Below are 15193 nucleotides of genomic sequence, written 5' to 3'. Positions count from 1 at the left end.
CGTCTGCGTTTTTTTATGTTTTAGGTGCGTTTTTTTTTCTTTCTTGCTATGTCTATGCTCGGGCGGCATCCGGTTCGATGTTGATTGTTTTCGTCTTTCCCAAACGGAGCCGATCCCTCACGTGGGTCCCATGCCTCGTGTACGAAAACAAACGAGGTTCTGCGTCTTGTATGACATAAAAAGAATAAGCATGGATAGTATTTCGGGTGCGATCATACCAGCACTAATGCATCGGATCCCATCAGAACTTCGCAGTTAAGCGTGTTTGGGCGAGAGTAGAACTAGGATGGGTGACCCCCTCGGAAGTCCTCGTGTTGCACCCCCTTTTTCGTTGCCCGTTTGCGTTTTTTTAGGTTTTAGGTGCGTTTTTGTTTCTTTCTTGCTATGTCTATGCTCGGGCGGCCTCCGGTTCAATGTTGATTGTTTTCGTGTTTCCCGAACGGAGCCGATCCCTCACGTGGGTCCCACGCCTCGCGTACGAATACAAACGAGGTTCTGCGTCTTGTATGACATAAAAACAATAAGCATGGATAGTATTTCGGATGCGATCATACCAGCACTAATGCACCGGATCCCATCAGAACTCCGCAGTTAAGCGTGCTTGGGCGAGAGTATTACTAAGATGGATGACCCCCTGGGAAGTCCTCGTGTTGCACCCCCTTTTTCGTTGCCCGTCTGCGTTTTTTTATGTTTTAGGTGTGTTTTTTTTTCTTTCTTGCTATGTCTACGCTCGGGCGGCCTCCGGTTCGATGTTGATTGTTTTCGTGTTTCCCGAACGGAGCCGATCCCTCACGTGGGTCTATCTCCTCGCGTACGAAAACAAACGAGGTCCTGCGTCTTGTATGACATAAAAAGAATAAGCATGGATAGTATTTCGGGTGCGATCATACCAGCACTAATGCACCGGATCCCATCAGAACTCCGCAGTTAAGCGTGCTTGGGCTAGAGTAGTTCTAGGATGGGTGACCCCCTGGGAAGTCCTCGTGTTGCACCCCCTTTTTCGTTGCCCGTTTGCGTTTCTTTATGTTTTAGGTGCGTTTTTGTTTCTTTCTTGCTATGTCTATGCTCGGGCGGCCTCCGGTTCAATGTTGATTGTTTTCGTGTTTCCTGAACGGAGCCGATCCCTCACGTGGGTCCCACACCTCGCGTACGAAAACAAACGAGGTTCTGCGTCTTGTATGACATAAAAACAATAAGCATGGATAGTATTTCGGATGCGATCATACCAGCACTAATGCACCGGATCCCATCAGAACTCCGCAATTAAGCGTGCTTGGGCGAGAGTATTACTAAGATGGATGACCCCTTGGGAAGTCCTCGTGTTGCACCCCCTTTTTCGTTGCCCCTCTGCGTTTTTTTATGTTTTAGGTGCGTTTTTTTTCTTTCTTGCTATGTCTATGCTCGGGCGGCCTCCGATTCGATGATGATTGTTTTCGTGTTTCCCGAACGGAGCCGATCGCTCATGTGGGTCACACGCCTCGCATACGAAAGCAAGCGAGGTTCTACGTCTTGTAAGACATAAAAACAATAAACATGTATAGTAATTCTAGTGCGATCATACCAGCACTAATGCACCGGTTCCCATCAGATCTCCGCAGCTAAGCGTGCTTGGGCTAGAGTAGTACTAGGATGGGTGACCCCTTGGGAAGTCCTCGTGTTGCACCCCCTTTTTCGTTGCCCGTCTGCGTTTTTTTATGTTTTAGGTGCGTTTTTTTTCTTTCTTGCTATGTCTATGCTCGGGCGGCCTCCGGTTCGATGATGATTGTTTTCGTGTTTCCCGAACGGAGCCGATCCCTCACGTGGGTCCCACGCCTCGCGTACGAAAATAAACGACGTTCTGCGTCTTGTATGACATAAAAAGAATAAGCATGGATAGTACTTCGGGTGCGATCATACTAGCACTAATGCACCGGATCCCATCAGAACTTCGCAGTTAAGCGTGCTTGGGCGATAGTAGAACTAGGATGGGTGACCCCCTGGGAAGTCCTCGTGTTGCACCCCCTTTTTCGTTGCACGTCTGCGTTTTTTATGTTTTAGGTGCGTTTTTTTTCTTTCTTGCTATGTCTATGCTCGGGCGGCCTCCGGTTCAATGTTGATTGTTTTCGTGTTATCCAGAATGGAGTTGATCCCTCGCTTGGGTCCCACGCCTCGCGTACGAAAGTAAACGAGGTTCTGCGTCTTGTATGACATAAAAACAATAATCATGGATAGTATTTAGGGTGCGATCATACCAGCACTAATGCACCAGATTCCATCAGAACTCCGCTGTTAAGCGTCCTTGGGCGAGAGTAGCACTAGGATGGGTGACCCCCTGGGAAGTCCTCGTATTGCACCCCCTTTTTCGTTGCCCGTCTGCGTTTTTTTATGTTTTAGGTGCGTTTTTTTTTCTTTCTTGCTATGTCTATGCTCGGGCGGCATCCGGTTCGATGTTGATTGTTTTCGTCTTTCCCAAACGGAGCCGATCCCTCACGTGGGTCCCATGCCTCGTGTACGAAAACAAACGAGGTTCTGCGTCTTGTATGACATAAAAAGAATAAGCATGGATAGTATTTCGGGTGCGATCATACCAGCACTAATGCATCGGATCCCATCAGAACTTCGCAGTTAAGCGTGTTTGGGCGAGAGTAGAACTAGGATGGGTGACCCCCTCGGAAGTCCTCGTGTTGCACCCCCTTTTTCGTTGCCCGTTTGCGTTTTTTTAGGTTTTAGGTGCGTTTTTGTTTCTTTCTTGCTATGTCTATGCTCGGGCGGCCTCCAGTTCAATGTTGATTGTTTTCGTGTTTCCCGAACGGAGCCGATCCCTCACGTGGGTCCCACGCCTCGCGTACGAATACAAACGAGGTTCTGCGTCTTGTATGACATAATAACAATAAGCATGAATAGTATTTCGGATGCGATCATACCAGCACTAATGCACCGGATCCCATCAGAACTCCGCAGTTAAGCGTGCTTGGGTGAGAGTATTACTAAGATGGATGACCCCCTGGGAAGTCCTCGTGTTGCACCCCCTTTTTCGTTGCCCGTCTGCGTTTTTTTATGTTTTAGGTGTGTTTTTTTTTCTTTCTTGCTATGTCTACGCTCGGGCGGCCTCCGGTTCGATGTTGATTGTTTTCGTGTTTCCCGAACGGAGCCGATCCCTCACGTGGGTCTATCTCCTCGCGTACGAAAACAAACGAGGTCCTGCGTCTTGTATGACATAAAAAGAATAAGCATGGATAGTATTTCGGGTGCGATCATACCAGCACTAATGCACCGGATCCCATCAGAACTCCGCAGTTAAGCGTGCTTGGGCTAGAGTAGTTCTAGGATGGGTGACCCCCTGGGAAGTCCTCGTGTTGCACCCCCTTTTTCGTTGCCCGTTTGCGTTTCTTTATGTTTTAGGTGCGTTTTTGTTTCTTTCTTGCTATGTCTATGCTCGGGCGGCCTCCGGTTCAATGTTGATTGTTTTCGTGTTTCCTGAACGGAGCCGATCCCTCACGTGGGTCCCACACCTCGCGTACGAAAACAAACGAGGTTCTGCGTCTTGTATGACATAAAAACAATAAGCATGGATAGTATTTCGGATGCGATCATACCAGCACTAATGCACCGGATCCCATCAGAACTCCGCATTTAAGCGTGCTTGGGCGAGAGTATTACTAAGATGGATGACCCCTTGGGAAGTCCTCGTGTTGCACCCCCTTTTTCGTTGCCCGTCTGCGTTTTTTTATGTTTTAGGTGCGTTTTTTTTCTTTCTTGCTATGTCTATGCTCGGGCGGCCTCCGATTCGATGATGATTGTTTTCGTGTTTCCCGAACGGAGCCGATCGCTCATGTGGGTCACACGCCTCGCATACGAAAGCAAGCGAGGTTCTACGTCTTGTAAGACATAAAAACAATAAACATGTATAGTAATTCTAGTGCGATCATACCAGCACTAATGCACCGGTTCCCATCAGAACTCCGCAGCTAAGCGTGCTTGGGCTAGAGTAGTACTAGGATGGGTGACCCCTTGGGAAGTCGTCGTGTTGCACCCCCTTTTTCGTTGCCCGTCTGCGTTTTTTTATGTTTTAGGTGCGTTTTTTTTCTTTCTTGCTATGTCTATGCTCGGGCGGCCTCCGGTTCGATGATGATTGTTTTCGTGTTTCCCGAACGGAGCCGATCCCTCACGTGGGTCCCACGTCTCGCGTACGAAAATAAACGACGTTCTGCGTCTTGTATGACATAAAAAGAATAAGCATGGATAGTACTTCGGGTGCGATCATACTAGCACTAATGCACCGGATCCCATCAGAACTTCGCAGTTAAGCGTGCTTGGGCGATAGTAGAACTAGGATGGGTGACCCCCTGGGAAGTCCTCGTGTTGCACCCCCTTTTTCGTTGCACGTCTGCGTTTTTTATGTTTTAGGTGCGTTTTTTTTCTTTCTTGCTATGTCTATGCTCGGGCGGCCTCCGGTTCAATGTTGATTGTTTTCGTGTTATCCAGAATGGAGCTGATCCCTCGCTTGGGTCCCACGCCTCGCGTACGAAAGCAAACGAGGTTCTGCGTCTTGTATGACATAAAAACAATAATCAAGGATAGTATTTAGGGTGCGATCATACCAGCACTAATGCACCAGATTCCATCAGAACTCCGCTGTTAAGCGTCCTTGGGCGAGAGTAGCACTAGGATGGGTGACCCCCTGGGAAGTCCTCGTATTGCACCCCCTTTTTCGTTGCCCGTCTGCGTTTTTTTATGTTTTAGGTGCGTTTTTTTTTCTTTCTTGCTATGTCTATGCTCGGGCGGCATCCGGTTCGATGTTGATTGTTTTCGTCTTTCCCAAACGGAGCCGATCCCTCACGTGGGTCCCATGCCTCGTGTACGAAAACAAACGAGGTTCTGCGTCTTGTATGACATAAAAAGAATAAGCATGGATAGTATTTCGGGTGCGATCATACCAGCACTAATGCATCGGATCCCATCAGAACTTCGCAGTTAAGCGTGTTTGGGCGAGAGTAGAACTAGGATGGGTGACCCCCTCGGAAGTCCTCGTGTTGCACCCCTTTTTCGTTGCCCGTCTGCGTTTTTTTATGTTTTAGGTGCGTTTTTTTTCTTTCTTGCTATGTCTATGCTCGGGCGGCCTCCGGTTCGATGATGATTGTTTTCGTGTTTCCCGAACGGAGCCGATCGCTCACGTGGGTCCCACGCCTCGCGTACGAAAACAAACGACGTTCTGCATCTTGTATGACATAAAAAGAATAAGCATGGATAGTATTTCGGGTGCGATCATACTAGCACTAATGCACCGGATCCCATCAGAACTCCGCAGTTAAGCGTGCCTGGGCTAGAGTAGTACTAGGATGGGTTACCCCCTGGGAATTCCTCGTGTTTCACCCCCTTTTTCGTTGCCCGTTTGCGTTTTTTTGTGTTTTAGGTGCGTTTTTGTTTCTTTCTGCGTCTTGTGAAACATAAAAACAATAAGCATGGATAGTATTTCTGGTGCGATCATACCAGCACTAATGCACCGGATCCCATCAGAACTCCGCAGTTAAGCGTGCTTGGGCTAGAGTAGTTCTAGGATGGGTGACCCCCTGGGAAGTCCTCGTGTTGCACCCCCTTTTTCGTTGCCCGTTTGCGTTTTTTTATGTTTTAGGTGCGTTTTTGTTTCTTTCTTGCTATGTCTATGCTCGGGCGGCCTCCGGTTCAATGTTGATTGTTTTCGTGTTTCCCGAACGGAGCCGATCCCTCACGTGGGTCCCACGCCTCGCGTACGAAAACAAACGAGGTTCTGCGTCTTGTATGACATAAAAACAATAAGCATGGATAGTATTTCGGATGCGATCATACCAGCACTAATGCACCGGATCCCATCAGAACTCCGCAGTTAAGCGTGCTTGGGCGAGAGTATTACTAAGATGGATGACCCCTTGGGAAGTCCTCGTGTTGCACCCCCTTTTTCGTTGCCCGTCTGCGTTTTTTTATGTTTTAGGTGCGTTTTTTTTCTTTCTTGCTATGTCTATGCTCGGGCGGCCTCCGGTTCGATGATGATTGTTTTCGTGTTTCCCGAACGGAGCCGATCGCTCATGTGGGTCCCACGCCTCGCATACCAGCACTAATGCACCGGTTCCGATCGCTCATGTTGATTGTTTTCGTGTTTCCCGAACGGAGCCGACCCCTCACGTGGGTCCCACGCCTCGTCTACGAAAGCAAACGAGGTTCTGCGTCTTGTAAGACATAAAAACAATAAGCATGGATAGTATTTCGGGTGCGATCATACCAGCACTAATGCACCGGCTCCCATCAGAACTCCGCAGTTAAGCGTGCTTGGGCGAGAGTAGTACTAGGATGGGTGACCCCCTGGGAAGTCCTCGTGTTGCAACCCCTTTTTCGTTGCCCGTCTGCGTTTTTTTATGTTTTAGGTGCCTTTTTTTTTCTTTCTTCCTATGTCGATGCTCGGGCGGCCTCCGGTTCAATGTTTATTGTTTTCGTCTTTCCCGAACGGAGGCGATCCCTCACGTGCGTCACACGCCTCGCCTACGAAAGCAAACGAGGTTCTGCGTCTTGTAAGACATAAAAACAATAAGCATGGATAGTATTTCGGGTGCGATCATACCAGCACTAATGCACCGGATCCCATCAGAACTCCGCAGTTAAGCGTGCTTGGGCGACAGTAGTACTAGGATGGGTGACCCCCTAGGAAGTCCTCGTGTTGCACCCCCTTTTTCGTTGCCCGTCTGCGTTTTTTTATGTTTTAGGTGCCTTTTTTTTTCTTTCTTCCTATGTCGATGCTCGGGCGGCCTCCGGTTCAATGTTGATTGTTTTCGTGTTTCACGAACGGAGCCGACCCCTCACGTGGGTCCCATGCCTCGCCTACGAAAGCAAACGAGGTTCTGCGTCTTGTAAGACTTAAAAACAATAAGCATGGATAGTATTTCGGGTGCGATCATACCAGCACTACTGCACCGGATCCCATCAGAACTCCGCAGTTAATCGTGCTTGGGCGAGAGTAGTACTAGGATGGGTGACCCCCTTGGAAGTCCTCGTGTTGCACCCCCTTTTTCGTTGCCTGTCTGCGTTTTTTTATGTTTTAGGTGCCTTTTTTTTTTTCTTTCTTCCTATGTCGATGCTCGGGCGGCCTCCGGTTCCATGTTGATTGTTTTCGTGTTTCCCGAACGGAGCCGACCCCTCACGTGGGTCCCACACCTCGCCTACGAAAGCAAACGAGGTTCTGCGTCTTATAAGACATAAAAACAATAAGCATGGATAGTATTTCGGGTGTGATCATACCAGCACTAATGCACCGGATCCCATCAGAACTCCGCAGTTAAGCGTGCTTGGGCGAGAGTAGTACTAGGATGGGTGACCCCCTAGGAAGTCCTCGTGTTGCACCCCCTTTTTCGTTGCCCGTCTGCGTTTTTTTATGTTTTAGGTGCCTTTTTTTTTCTTTCTTCCTATGTCGATGCTCGGGCCGCCTCCGGTTCAATGTTTATTGTTTTCGTCTTTCCCGAACGGAGCAATCCGTCACGTGGGTCCCACGCCTCGCCTACGAAAGCAAACGAGATTCTGCGTCTTGTAAGACATAAAAACAATAAGCATGGATAGTATTTCGGGTGCGATCATACCAGCACTAATGCACCGGATCCCATCAGAACTCCGCAGTTAAGCGTGCTTGGGCGAGAGTAGTACTAGGATGGGTGACCCCCTAGGAAGTCCTCGTGTTGCACCCCTTTTTCGTTGCCCGTCTGCGTTTTTTTATGTTTTAGGGGCCTTTTTTTTTCTTTTTTCCTATGTCGATGCTCGGGCGGCCTCCGGTTCAATGTTGATTGTTTTCGTGTTTCCCGAACGGAGCCGACCCCTCACGTGGGTCCCACGCCTCGCCTACGAAAGCAAACGAGGTTCTGCGTCTTGTAAGACATAAAAACAATAAGCATGGATAGTATTTCGGGTGTGATCATACCAGCACTAATGCACCGGATCCCATCAGAACTCCGCAGTTAAGCGTGCTTGGGCGAGAGTAGTACTAGGATGGGTGACCCACTGGGAAGTTCTCGTGTTGCACCCCCTTTTTCGTTGCCCGTCTGCGTTTTTTTATGTTTTAGGTGCCTTTTTTTTTCATTCTTCCTATGTCGATGCTCGGGCGGCCTCCGGTTCAATGTTTATTGTTTTCGTCTTTCCCGAACGGAGCCAATCCCTCACGTGGGTCCCACGCCTCGCCTACGAAATCAAACGAGGTTCTGCGTCTTGTAAGACATAAAAACAATAAGCATGGATAGTCTTTCGGGTGCGATCATACCAGCACTAATGCACCGGATCCCATCAGAACTCCGCAGTTAAGCGTGCTTGGGCGAGAGTAGTACTAGGATGGATGACCCCCTGGGAAGTCCTCGTGTTGCACCCCCTTTTTCGTTGCCCGTCTGCGTTTTTTTATGTTTTAGGTGCCTTTTTTTTTCTTTCTTCCTATGTCGATGCTCGGGCGGCCTCCGGTTCAATGTTGATTGTTTTCGTGTTTCCCGAACGGAGCCGATCCCTCACGTGGGTCCCACGTCTCGCCTACGAAAGCAAAAGAGGTTCTGCGTCTTGTAAGACATAAAAACAATAAGCATGGATAGTATTTCGGGTGCGATCATACCAGCACTAATGCACCGGATCCCATCAGAACTCCGCAGTTAAGCGTGCTTGGGCGAGAGTAGTACTAGGATGGGTGACCCCCTAGGAAGTCCTCGTGTTGCACCCCCTTTTTCGTTGCCCGTCTGCGTTTTTTTATGTTTTACGTGCCTTTTTTTTTTCTTTCTTCCTATGTCGATGCTCGGGCGGCCTCCGGTTCAATGTTGATTGTTTTCGTGTTTCCGGAACGGAGCCGATCCCTCACGTGGGTCCCACGCCTCGCCTACGAAAGCAAACGAGGTTCTGCGTCTTGTAAGACACAAAAACAATAAGCATGGATAGTATTTCGGGTGCGATCATACCAGCACTACTGCACCGGATCCCATCAGAACTCCGCAGTTAAGCGTGCTTGGGCGAAAGTAGTACTAGGATGGGTGACCCCCTTGGAAGTCCTCGTGTTGCACCCCCTTTTTCGTTGTCTGTCTGCGTTTTTTTATGTTTTAGGTGCCTTTTTTTTTCTTTCTTCCTATGTCGATGCTCGGGCGGCCTCCGGTTCCATGTTGATTGTTTTCGTGTTTCCCGAACGGAGCCGACCCCTCACGTGGGTCCCACGCCTCGCCTACGAAAGCGAACAAGGTTCTGTGTCTTGTAAGACATAAAAACAATAAGCATGGATAGTATTTCGGGTGCGATCATACCAGCACTAATGCACCGGATCCCATCAGAACTCCGCAGTTAAGCGTGCTTGGGCGATAGTAGTACTAGGATGGGTGACCCCCTAGGAAGTCCTCGTGTTGCACCCCCTTTTTCGATGCCCGTCTGCGTTTTTTTATGTTTTAGGTGCCTTTTTTTTTCTTTCTTCCTATGTCGATGCTCGGGCGGCCTCCGGTTCAATGTTGATTGTTTTCATGTTTCCCGAACGGAGCCGATCGCTCACGTGGGTCCCACGCCTCGCCTACGAAAGCAAACGAGGTTCTGCGTCTTGTAAGACATAAAACAATAAGCATGGATAGTATTTCGGGTGCGATCATACCAGCACTAATGCACCGGATCCCATTAGAACTCCGCAGTTAAGCGTGCTTGGGCGAGAGTAGTACTAGGATGGGTGACCCCGTGGGAAGTCCTCGTGTTGCACCCCCTTTTTCGTTGCTCGTCTGCGTTTTTTTATGTTTTACGTGCCTTTTTTTTTCTTTCTTCCTATGTCGATGCTCGGGCGGCCTCCGGTTCAATGTTGATTGTTTTCGTGTTTCCCGAACGAAGCCGATCCCTCACGTGGGTCCCACGCCTCGCCTACGAAAGCAAACGAGGTTCTGCATCTTGTAAGACATAAAAACAATAAGCATGGATAGTATTTCGGGTGCGATAATACCAGCACTAATGCACCGGATCCTATCAGAACTCCGCAGTTAAGCGCGCTTGGGCGAGAGTAGTACTAGGATGGGTGACCCCCTGGGAAGTCCTCGTGTTGCACCCCCTTTTTCGTTGCCCGTCTGCGTTTTTTTATGTTTTAGGTGCCTTTTTTGTTCTTTCTTCCTATGTCGATGCTCGGGCGGCCACCGGTTCAATGTTGATTGTTTTCGTGTTTCCCGAACGGCGCCGATCCCTCACGTGGGTCCCACGCCTCGCCTACGAAAGCAAACGAGGTTCTGCGTCTTGTAAGACATAAAAACAATAAGCATGGATAGTATTTCGGGTGCGATCATACCAGCACTACTGCACCGGATCCCATCAGAACTCCGCAGTTAAGCGTGCTTGGGCGAGAGTAGTACTAGGATGGGTGACCCCCTTGGAAGTCCTCGTGTTGCACCCCCTTTTTCGTTGCCCGTCTGCGTTTTTTTATGTTTTCGGTGCCTTTTTTTTCTTTCTTCCTATGTCGATGCTCGGGCGGCCTCCGGTTCAATGTTGATTGTTTTCGTGTTTCCCGAACGGAGCCGACCCCTCACGTGGGTCCCACGCCTCGCCTACGAAAGCAAACGAGGTTCTGCGTCTTGTAAGAAATAAAAACAATAAGCATGGATAGTATTTCGGGTGCGATCATACCAGCACTAATGCACCGGATCCCATCAGAACTCCGCAGTTAAGCGTGCTTGGGCGAGAGTAGTACTAGGATGGGTGACCCCCTGGGAAGTCCTCGTGTTGCACCCCCTTTTTCGTTGCCCGTCTGCGTTTTTTGATGTTTTAGGTCCGTTTTTTTTTCTTTCTTCCTATGTCGATGCTCGGGCGGCCTCCGGTTCAATGTTTATTGTTTTCGTCTTTCCCGAACGGAGCCAATCCCTCACGTGGGTCCCACGCCTCGCCTACGAAAGCAAACGAGGTTCTGTGTCTTGTAAGACATAAAAACAATAAGCATGGATAGTATTTCGGGTGCGATCATACCAGCACTAATGCACCGGATCCCATCAGAACTCCGCAGTTAAGCGTGCTTGGGCGAGAGTAGTACTAGGATGGATGAACCCCTGCGAAGTCCTCGTGTTGCACCCCCTTTTTCGTTGCCCGTCTGCGTTTTTTTATGTTTTAGGTGCCTTTTTTTTTTCTTTCTTCCTATGTCGATGCTCGGGCGGCCTCCGGTTCAATGTTGATTGTTTTCGTGTTTCCCGAACGGAGCCGATCTCTCACGTGGGTCCCACGTCTCGCCTACGAAAGCAAACGAGGTTCTGCGTCTTGTAAGACATAAAAACAATAAGCATGGATAGTATTTCGGGTGCGATCATACCAGCACTACTGCACCGGATCCCATCAGAACTCCGCAGTTAAGCGTGCTTGGGCGAGAGTAGTACTAGGATGGGTGACCCCCTTGGAAGTCCTCGTGTTGCACCCCCTTTTTCGTTGCCCGTCTGCGTTTTTTGATGTTTTAGGTGCCTTTTTTTTTCTTTCTTCCTATGTCGATGCTCGAGCGGCCTCCGGTTCAATGTTGATTGTTTTCGTGTTTCCCGAACGGAGCCGACCCCTCACGTGGGTCCCACGCCTCGCCTACGAAAGCGAACGAGGTTCTGCATCTTGTAAGAAATAAAAACAATAAGCATGGATAGTATTTCAGGTGCGATCATACCAGCACTAATGCACCGGATCCCATCAGAACTCCGCTGTTAAGCGTGCTTGGGCGAGAGTAGTACTAGGATGGGTGACCCCCTGGGAAGTCCTCGTGTTGCACCCCCTTTTTCGTTGCCCGTCTGCGTTTTTTTATGTTTTAGGTGCCTTTTTTTTTCTTTCTTCCTATGTCGATGCTCGGGCGGCCTCCGGTTCAATGTTTATTGTTTTCGTCTTTCCCGAACGGAGCCAATCCCTCACGTGGGTCCCACGCCTCGCCTACGAAAGCAAACGAGGTTCTGCATCTTGTAAGACATAAAAACAATAAGCATGGATAGTATTTCGGGTGCGATAATACCAACACTAATGCACCGGATCCCATCAGAACTCCGCAGTTAAGCGTGCTTGGGCGAGAGTAGTACTAGGATGGATGAACCCCTGGGAAGTCCTCATGTTGCACCCCCTTTTTCGTTGCCCGTCTGCGTTTTTTTATGTTTTAGGTGCCTTTTTTTTTTCTTTCTTCCTATGTCGATGCTCGGGCGGCCTCCGGTTCAATGTTGATTGTTTTCGTGTTTCCCGAACGGAGCCGATCTCTCACGTGGGTCCCACGTCTCGCCTACGAAAGCAAACGAGGTTCTGCGTCTTGTAAGACATAAAAACAATAAGCATGGATAGTATTTCGGGTGCGATCATACCAGCACTACTGCACCGGATCCCATCAGAACTCCGCAGTTAAGCGTGCTTGGGCGAGAGTAGTACTAGGATGGGTGACCCCCTTGGAAGTCCTCGTGTTGCACCCCCTTTTTCGTTGCCCGTCTGCGTTTTTTGATGTTTTAGGTGCCTTTTTTTTTCTTTCTTCCTATGTCGATTCTCGAGCGGCCTCCGGTTCAATGTTGATTGTTTTCGTGTTTCCCGAACGGAGCCGACCCTTCACGTGGGTCCCACGCCTCGCCTACGAAAGCGAACGAGGTTCTGCGTCTTGTAAGACATAAAAACAATAAGCATGGATAGTATTTCGGGTGCGATCATACCAGCACTAATGCACCGGATCCCATCAGAACTCCGCAGTTAAGCGTGCTTGGGCGAGAGTAGTACTAGGATGGCAGACCCCCTGGGAAGTCCTCGTGTTGCACCCCCTTTTTCGTTGCCTGTCTGCGTTTTTTTTATGTTTTAGGTGCCTTTTTTTTTCTTTCTTCCTATGTCGATGCTCGGGCGGCCTCCGGTTCAATGTTGATTGTTTTCGTGTTTCCCGAACGGAGCCGATCCCTCACGTGTGTCCCACGCCTCGCCTACGAAAGCAAACGAGGTTCTGCATCTTGTAAGACATAAAAACAATAAGCATGGATAGTATTTCGGGTGCGATAATACCCGCACTAATGCACCGGATCCTATCAGAACTCCGCAGTTAAGTGTGCTTGGGCGAGAGTAGTACTAGGATGGGTGACCCCCTGGGAAGTCCTCGTGTTGCACCCCATTTTTCGTTGCCCGTCTGCGTTTTTTTATGTTTCAGGTGCCTTTTTTGTTCTTTCTTCCTATGTCGATGCTCGGGCGGCCTCCGGTTCAATGTTTATTGTTTTCGTCTTTCCCGAACGGAGCCAATCCCTCACGTGGGTCCCACGCCTCGCCTACGAAAGCAAACGAGGTTCTTCGTCTTGTAAGACATAAAAACAATAAGCATGGATAGTATTTCGGGTGCGATCATACCAGCACTAATGCACCGGATCCCATCAGAACTCCGCAGTTAAGCGTGCTTGGGCGAGAGTAGTACTAGGATGGATGACCCCCTGGGAAGTCCTCGTGTTGCACCCCCTTTTTCGTTTCCCGTCTGCGTTTTTTTATGTTTTAGGTGCCTTTTTTTTTCTTTCTTCCTATGTCGATGCTCGGGCGGCCTCCGGTTCAATGTTTATTGTTTTCGTCTTTCCCGAACGGAGCCAATCCCTCACGTGGGTCCCACGCCTCGCCTAAGAAAGCAAACGAGGTTCTGCGTCTTGTAAGACATAAAAAGAATAAGCATGGATAGTATTTCGGGTGCGATCATACCAGCACTAATGCACCGGATCCCATCAGAACTCCGCAGTTAAGCGTGCTTGGGCGAGAGTAGTACTAGGATGGATGACCCCCTGGGAAGTCCTCGTGTTGCACCCCCTTTTTCGTTGCCCGTCTACGTTTTTTTATGTTTTAGGTGCCTTTTTTTTTCTTTCTTCCTATGTCGATGCTCGGGCGGCCTCCGGTTCAATGTTGATTGTTTTCGTGTTTCCCGAACGGAGTCGATCTCTCACGTGGGTCCCACGTCTCGCCTACGAAAGCAAACGAGGTTCTGCGTCTTGTAAGACATAAAAACAATAAGCATGGATAGTATTTCGGGTGCGATCATACCAGCACTACTGCACCGGATCCCATCAGAACTCCGCAGTTAAGCGTGCTTGGGCGAGAGTAGTACTAGGATGGGTGACCCCCTTGGAAGTCCTCGTGTTGCACCCCCTTTTCGTTGCCTGTCTGCGTTTTTTTATGTTTTAGGTGCCTTTTTTTCTCTTTCTTCCTATGTCGATGCTCGGGCGGCCTCCGGTTCAATGTTGATTGTTTTCGTGTTTCCCGAACGGAGCCGATCCCTCACGTGGGTCCCACGCCTCGCCTACGAAAGCGAACGAGGTTCTGCGTCTTGTAAGACATAAAAACAATAAGCATGGATAGTATTTCGGGTGCGATCATACCAGCACTACTGCACCGGATCCCATCAGAACTCCGCAGTTAAGCGTGCTTGGGCGAGAGTAGTACTAGGATGGATGAACCCCTGGGAAGTCCTCGTGTTGCACCCCCTTTTTCGTTGCCCGTCTGCGTTTTTTTATGTTTTAGGTGCCTTTTTTTTTCTTTCTTCCTATGTCGATGCTCGGGCGGCCTCCGGTTCAATGTTGATTGTTTTCGTGTTTCCTGAACGGAGCCGATCCCTCACGTGGGTCCCACGCCTCGCCTACGAAAGCAAACGAGGTTCTGCGTATTGTAAGACATAAAACAATAAGCATGGATAGTATTTCGGGTGCGATCATACCAGCACTACTGCACCGGATCCCATCAGAATTCCGCAGTTAAGCGTGCTTGGGCGAGAGTAGTACTAGGATGGGTGACCCCCTTGGAAGTCCTCGTGTTGCACCCCCTTTTTCGTTGCCCGTCTGCGTTTTTTTATGTTTTACGTGCCTTTTTTTTTCTTTCTTCCTATGTCGATGCTCGGGCGGCCTCCGGTTCAATGTTGATTGTTTTCGTGTTTCCCGAACGGAGCCGATCCCTCACGTGGGTCCCACGTCTCGCCTACGAAAGCAAACGAGGTTCTGCGTCTTGTAAGACATAAAAACAATAAGCATGGATAGTATTTCGGGTGCGATCATACCAGCACTACTGCACCGGATCCCATCAGAACTCCGCAGTTAAGCGTGCTTGGGCGAGAGTAGTACTAGGATGGGTGACCCCCTTGGAAGTCCTCGTGTTGCACCCCCTTTTTCGTTGCCCGTCTGCGTTTTTTTATGTTTTAGGTGCCTTTTTTTTCTTTCTTCCTATGTCGATGCTCGGGCGGCCTCCGGTTCAATGTTGATTGTTTTCGTGTTTCCCGAAC

The 15193-nt window shown here is 49.3% G+C and overlaps 45 non-coding genes across 45 annotated transcripts; all 45 read left to right on the top strand.

Annotated features, from left to right (window-relative positions):
* The first annotated feature begins 204 nt into the window (after window positions 1-204).
* Window positions 205-323, top strand: LOC145078602 (5S ribosomal RNA). Its single transcript, XR_013694141.1, has one exon. It is a non-coding gene; the product is annotated as a 5S ribosomal RNA (ribosomal RNA).
* Window positions 324-540: 217 nt separating this feature from the next.
* On the top strand, window positions 541-659 carry LOC145085612 (5S ribosomal RNA). The gene has a single exon (XR_013700005.1). It is a non-coding gene; the product is annotated as a 5S ribosomal RNA (ribosomal RNA).
* A 217-nt stretch (window positions 660-876) lies between these two features.
* Window positions 877-995, top strand: LOC145085290 (5S ribosomal RNA). Its single transcript, XR_013699696.1, has one exon. It is a non-coding gene; the product is annotated as a 5S ribosomal RNA (ribosomal RNA).
* A 217-nt stretch (window positions 996-1212) lies between these two features.
* LOC145075886 (5S ribosomal RNA) lies at window positions 1213-1331 on the top strand. The gene has a single exon (XR_013692540.1). It is a non-coding gene; the product is annotated as a 5S ribosomal RNA (ribosomal RNA).
* A 216-nt stretch (window positions 1332-1547) lies between these two features.
* On the top strand, window positions 1548-1666 carry LOC145076506 (5S ribosomal RNA). Its single transcript, XR_013692697.1, has one exon. It is a non-coding gene; the product is annotated as a 5S ribosomal RNA (ribosomal RNA).
* A 216-nt stretch (window positions 1667-1882) lies between these two features.
* On the top strand, window positions 1883-2001 carry LOC145077320 (5S ribosomal RNA). Its single transcript, XR_013693106.1, has one exon. It is a non-coding gene; the product is annotated as a 5S ribosomal RNA (ribosomal RNA).
* A 216-nt stretch (window positions 2002-2217) lies between these two features.
* On the top strand, window positions 2218-2336 carry LOC145078587 (5S ribosomal RNA). The gene has a single exon (XR_013694127.1). It is a non-coding gene; the product is annotated as a 5S ribosomal RNA (ribosomal RNA).
* A 217-nt stretch (window positions 2337-2553) lies between these two features.
* On the top strand, window positions 2554-2672 carry LOC145078601 (5S ribosomal RNA). The gene has a single exon (XR_013694140.1). It is a non-coding gene; the product is annotated as a 5S ribosomal RNA (ribosomal RNA).
* Window positions 2673-2889: 217 nt separating this feature from the next.
* LOC145074088 (5S ribosomal RNA) lies at window positions 2890-3008 on the top strand. The gene has a single exon (XR_013691697.1). It is a non-coding gene; the product is annotated as a 5S ribosomal RNA (ribosomal RNA).
* A 217-nt stretch (window positions 3009-3225) lies between these two features.
* On the top strand, window positions 3226-3344 carry LOC145085289 (5S ribosomal RNA). The gene has a single exon (XR_013699695.1). It is a non-coding gene; the product is annotated as a 5S ribosomal RNA (ribosomal RNA).
* A 217-nt stretch (window positions 3345-3561) lies between these two features.
* Window positions 3562-3680, top strand: LOC145076556 (5S ribosomal RNA). The gene has a single exon (XR_013692708.1). It is a non-coding gene; the product is annotated as a 5S ribosomal RNA (ribosomal RNA).
* Window positions 3681-3896: 216 nt separating this feature from the next.
* On the top strand, window positions 3897-4015 carry LOC145078738 (5S ribosomal RNA). Its single transcript, XR_013694271.1, has one exon. It is a non-coding gene; the product is annotated as a 5S ribosomal RNA (ribosomal RNA).
* Window positions 4016-4231: 216 nt separating this feature from the next.
* Window positions 4232-4350, top strand: LOC145077298 (5S ribosomal RNA). Its single transcript, XR_013693084.1, has one exon. It is a non-coding gene; the product is annotated as a 5S ribosomal RNA (ribosomal RNA).
* Window positions 4351-4566: 216 nt separating this feature from the next.
* On the top strand, window positions 4567-4685 carry LOC145078586 (5S ribosomal RNA). Its single transcript, XR_013694126.1, has one exon. It is a non-coding gene; the product is annotated as a 5S ribosomal RNA (ribosomal RNA).
* Window positions 4686-4902: 217 nt separating this feature from the next.
* Window positions 4903-5021, top strand: LOC145078600 (5S ribosomal RNA). The gene has a single exon (XR_013694139.1). It is a non-coding gene; the product is annotated as a 5S ribosomal RNA (ribosomal RNA).
* Window positions 5022-5236: 215 nt separating this feature from the next.
* LOC145074699 (5S ribosomal RNA) lies at window positions 5237-5355 on the top strand. The gene has a single exon (XR_013692020.1). It is a non-coding gene; the product is annotated as a 5S ribosomal RNA (ribosomal RNA).
* Window positions 5356-5455: 100 nt separating this feature from the next.
* LOC145085604 (5S ribosomal RNA) lies at window positions 5456-5574 on the top strand. The gene has a single exon (XR_013699997.1). It is a non-coding gene; the product is annotated as a 5S ribosomal RNA (ribosomal RNA).
* A 217-nt stretch (window positions 5575-5791) lies between these two features.
* Window positions 5792-5910, top strand: LOC145085700 (5S ribosomal RNA). Its single transcript, XR_013700091.1, has one exon. It is a non-coding gene; the product is annotated as a 5S ribosomal RNA (ribosomal RNA).
* A 311-nt stretch (window positions 5911-6221) lies between these two features.
* Window positions 6222-6340, top strand: LOC145085267 (5S ribosomal RNA). Its single transcript, XR_013699674.1, has one exon. It is a non-coding gene; the product is annotated as a 5S ribosomal RNA (ribosomal RNA).
* Window positions 6341-6557: 217 nt separating this feature from the next.
* On the top strand, window positions 6558-6676 carry LOC145085324 (5S ribosomal RNA). The gene has a single exon (XR_013699728.1). It is a non-coding gene; the product is annotated as a 5S ribosomal RNA (ribosomal RNA).
* A 217-nt stretch (window positions 6677-6893) lies between these two features.
* LOC145085148 (5S ribosomal RNA) lies at window positions 6894-7012 on the top strand. Its single transcript, XR_013699560.1, has one exon. It is a non-coding gene; the product is annotated as a 5S ribosomal RNA (ribosomal RNA).
* A 219-nt stretch (window positions 7013-7231) lies between these two features.
* LOC145084468 (5S ribosomal RNA) lies at window positions 7232-7350 on the top strand. Its single transcript, XR_013698909.1, has one exon. It is a non-coding gene; the product is annotated as a 5S ribosomal RNA (ribosomal RNA).
* Window positions 7351-7566: 216 nt separating this feature from the next.
* On the top strand, window positions 7567-7685 carry LOC145083380 (5S ribosomal RNA). The gene has a single exon (XR_013697855.1). It is a non-coding gene; the product is annotated as a 5S ribosomal RNA (ribosomal RNA).
* A 216-nt stretch (window positions 7686-7901) lies between these two features.
* On the top strand, window positions 7902-8020 carry LOC145083858 (5S ribosomal RNA). The gene has a single exon (XR_013698316.1). It is a non-coding gene; the product is annotated as a 5S ribosomal RNA (ribosomal RNA).
* Window positions 8021-8237: 217 nt separating this feature from the next.
* LOC145083733 (5S ribosomal RNA) lies at window positions 8238-8356 on the top strand. The gene has a single exon (XR_013698195.1). It is a non-coding gene; the product is annotated as a 5S ribosomal RNA (ribosomal RNA).
* A 217-nt stretch (window positions 8357-8573) lies between these two features.
* On the top strand, window positions 8574-8692 carry LOC145083379 (5S ribosomal RNA). The gene has a single exon (XR_013697854.1). It is a non-coding gene; the product is annotated as a 5S ribosomal RNA (ribosomal RNA).
* Window positions 8693-8910: 218 nt separating this feature from the next.
* Window positions 8911-9029, top strand: LOC145085299 (5S ribosomal RNA). The gene has a single exon (XR_013699704.1). It is a non-coding gene; the product is annotated as a 5S ribosomal RNA (ribosomal RNA).
* A 217-nt stretch (window positions 9030-9246) lies between these two features.
* LOC145085147 (5S ribosomal RNA) lies at window positions 9247-9365 on the top strand. The gene has a single exon (XR_013699559.1). It is a non-coding gene; the product is annotated as a 5S ribosomal RNA (ribosomal RNA).
* Window positions 9366-9581: 216 nt separating this feature from the next.
* On the top strand, window positions 9582-9700 carry LOC145083280 (5S ribosomal RNA). Its single transcript, XR_013697758.1, has one exon. It is a non-coding gene; the product is annotated as a 5S ribosomal RNA (ribosomal RNA).
* Window positions 9701-9917: 217 nt separating this feature from the next.
* Window positions 9918-10036, top strand: LOC145085413 (5S ribosomal RNA). The gene has a single exon (XR_013699812.1). It is a non-coding gene; the product is annotated as a 5S ribosomal RNA (ribosomal RNA).
* A 217-nt stretch (window positions 10037-10253) lies between these two features.
* LOC145084645 (5S ribosomal RNA) lies at window positions 10254-10372 on the top strand. The gene has a single exon (XR_013699082.1). It is a non-coding gene; the product is annotated as a 5S ribosomal RNA (ribosomal RNA).
* Window positions 10373-10588: 216 nt separating this feature from the next.
* On the top strand, window positions 10589-10707 carry LOC145080951 (5S ribosomal RNA). The gene has a single exon (XR_013695521.1). It is a non-coding gene; the product is annotated as a 5S ribosomal RNA (ribosomal RNA).
* Window positions 10708-10924: 217 nt separating this feature from the next.
* LOC145085601 (5S ribosomal RNA) lies at window positions 10925-11043 on the top strand. The gene has a single exon (XR_013699994.1). It is a non-coding gene; the product is annotated as a 5S ribosomal RNA (ribosomal RNA).
* A 218-nt stretch (window positions 11044-11261) lies between these two features.
* Window positions 11262-11380, top strand: LOC145084644 (5S ribosomal RNA). Its single transcript, XR_013699081.1, has one exon. It is a non-coding gene; the product is annotated as a 5S ribosomal RNA (ribosomal RNA).
* Window positions 11381-11597: 217 nt separating this feature from the next.
* On the top strand, window positions 11598-11716 carry LOC145084933 (5S ribosomal RNA). The gene has a single exon (XR_013699355.1). It is a non-coding gene; the product is annotated as a 5S ribosomal RNA (ribosomal RNA).
* Window positions 11717-11933: 217 nt separating this feature from the next.
* LOC145078748 (5S ribosomal RNA) lies at window positions 11934-12052 on the top strand. The gene has a single exon (XR_013694281.1). It is a non-coding gene; the product is annotated as a 5S ribosomal RNA (ribosomal RNA).
* Window positions 12053-12270: 218 nt separating this feature from the next.
* On the top strand, window positions 12271-12389 carry LOC145084643 (5S ribosomal RNA). Its single transcript, XR_013699080.1, has one exon. It is a non-coding gene; the product is annotated as a 5S ribosomal RNA (ribosomal RNA).
* Window positions 12390-12606: 217 nt separating this feature from the next.
* LOC145084610 (5S ribosomal RNA) lies at window positions 12607-12725 on the top strand. The gene has a single exon (XR_013699049.1). It is a non-coding gene; the product is annotated as a 5S ribosomal RNA (ribosomal RNA).
* A 218-nt stretch (window positions 12726-12943) lies between these two features.
* On the top strand, window positions 12944-13062 carry LOC145085365 (5S ribosomal RNA). Its single transcript, XR_013699766.1, has one exon. It is a non-coding gene; the product is annotated as a 5S ribosomal RNA (ribosomal RNA).
* A 217-nt stretch (window positions 13063-13279) lies between these two features.
* On the top strand, window positions 13280-13398 carry LOC145083732 (5S ribosomal RNA). The gene has a single exon (XR_013698194.1). It is a non-coding gene; the product is annotated as a 5S ribosomal RNA (ribosomal RNA).
* Window positions 13399-13615: 217 nt separating this feature from the next.
* Window positions 13616-13734, top strand: LOC145083731 (5S ribosomal RNA). The gene has a single exon (XR_013698193.1). It is a non-coding gene; the product is annotated as a 5S ribosomal RNA (ribosomal RNA).
* Window positions 13735-13951: 217 nt separating this feature from the next.
* Window positions 13952-14070, top strand: LOC145084642 (5S ribosomal RNA). Its single transcript, XR_013699079.1, has one exon. It is a non-coding gene; the product is annotated as a 5S ribosomal RNA (ribosomal RNA).
* Window positions 14071-14286: 216 nt separating this feature from the next.
* Window positions 14287-14405, top strand: LOC145085470 (5S ribosomal RNA). The gene has a single exon (XR_013699868.1). It is a non-coding gene; the product is annotated as a 5S ribosomal RNA (ribosomal RNA).
* Window positions 14406-14621: 216 nt separating this feature from the next.
* LOC145085257 (5S ribosomal RNA) lies at window positions 14622-14740 on the top strand. Its single transcript, XR_013699666.1, has one exon. It is a non-coding gene; the product is annotated as a 5S ribosomal RNA (ribosomal RNA).
* A 217-nt stretch (window positions 14741-14957) lies between these two features.
* On the top strand, window positions 14958-15076 carry LOC145084641 (5S ribosomal RNA). Its single transcript, XR_013699078.1, has one exon. It is a non-coding gene; the product is annotated as a 5S ribosomal RNA (ribosomal RNA).
* The last annotated feature ends 117 nt before the right edge of the window (window positions 15077-15193 follow it).

Source organism: Lactuca serriola, chromosome 1 (genome assembly GCF_051521515.1).
Source record: "Lactuca serriola cultivar US96UC23 chromosome 1, Lser_US96UC23_V15, whole genome shotgun sequence".
NCBI classification, from domain to species: Eukaryota; Viridiplantae; Streptophyta; class Magnoliopsida; order Asterales; family Asteraceae; genus Lactuca; species Lactuca serriola.
The sequence above is the reverse complement of the archived record's forward strand: the minus strand, read 5'-3'. Positions and strand labels throughout refer to the sequence as shown.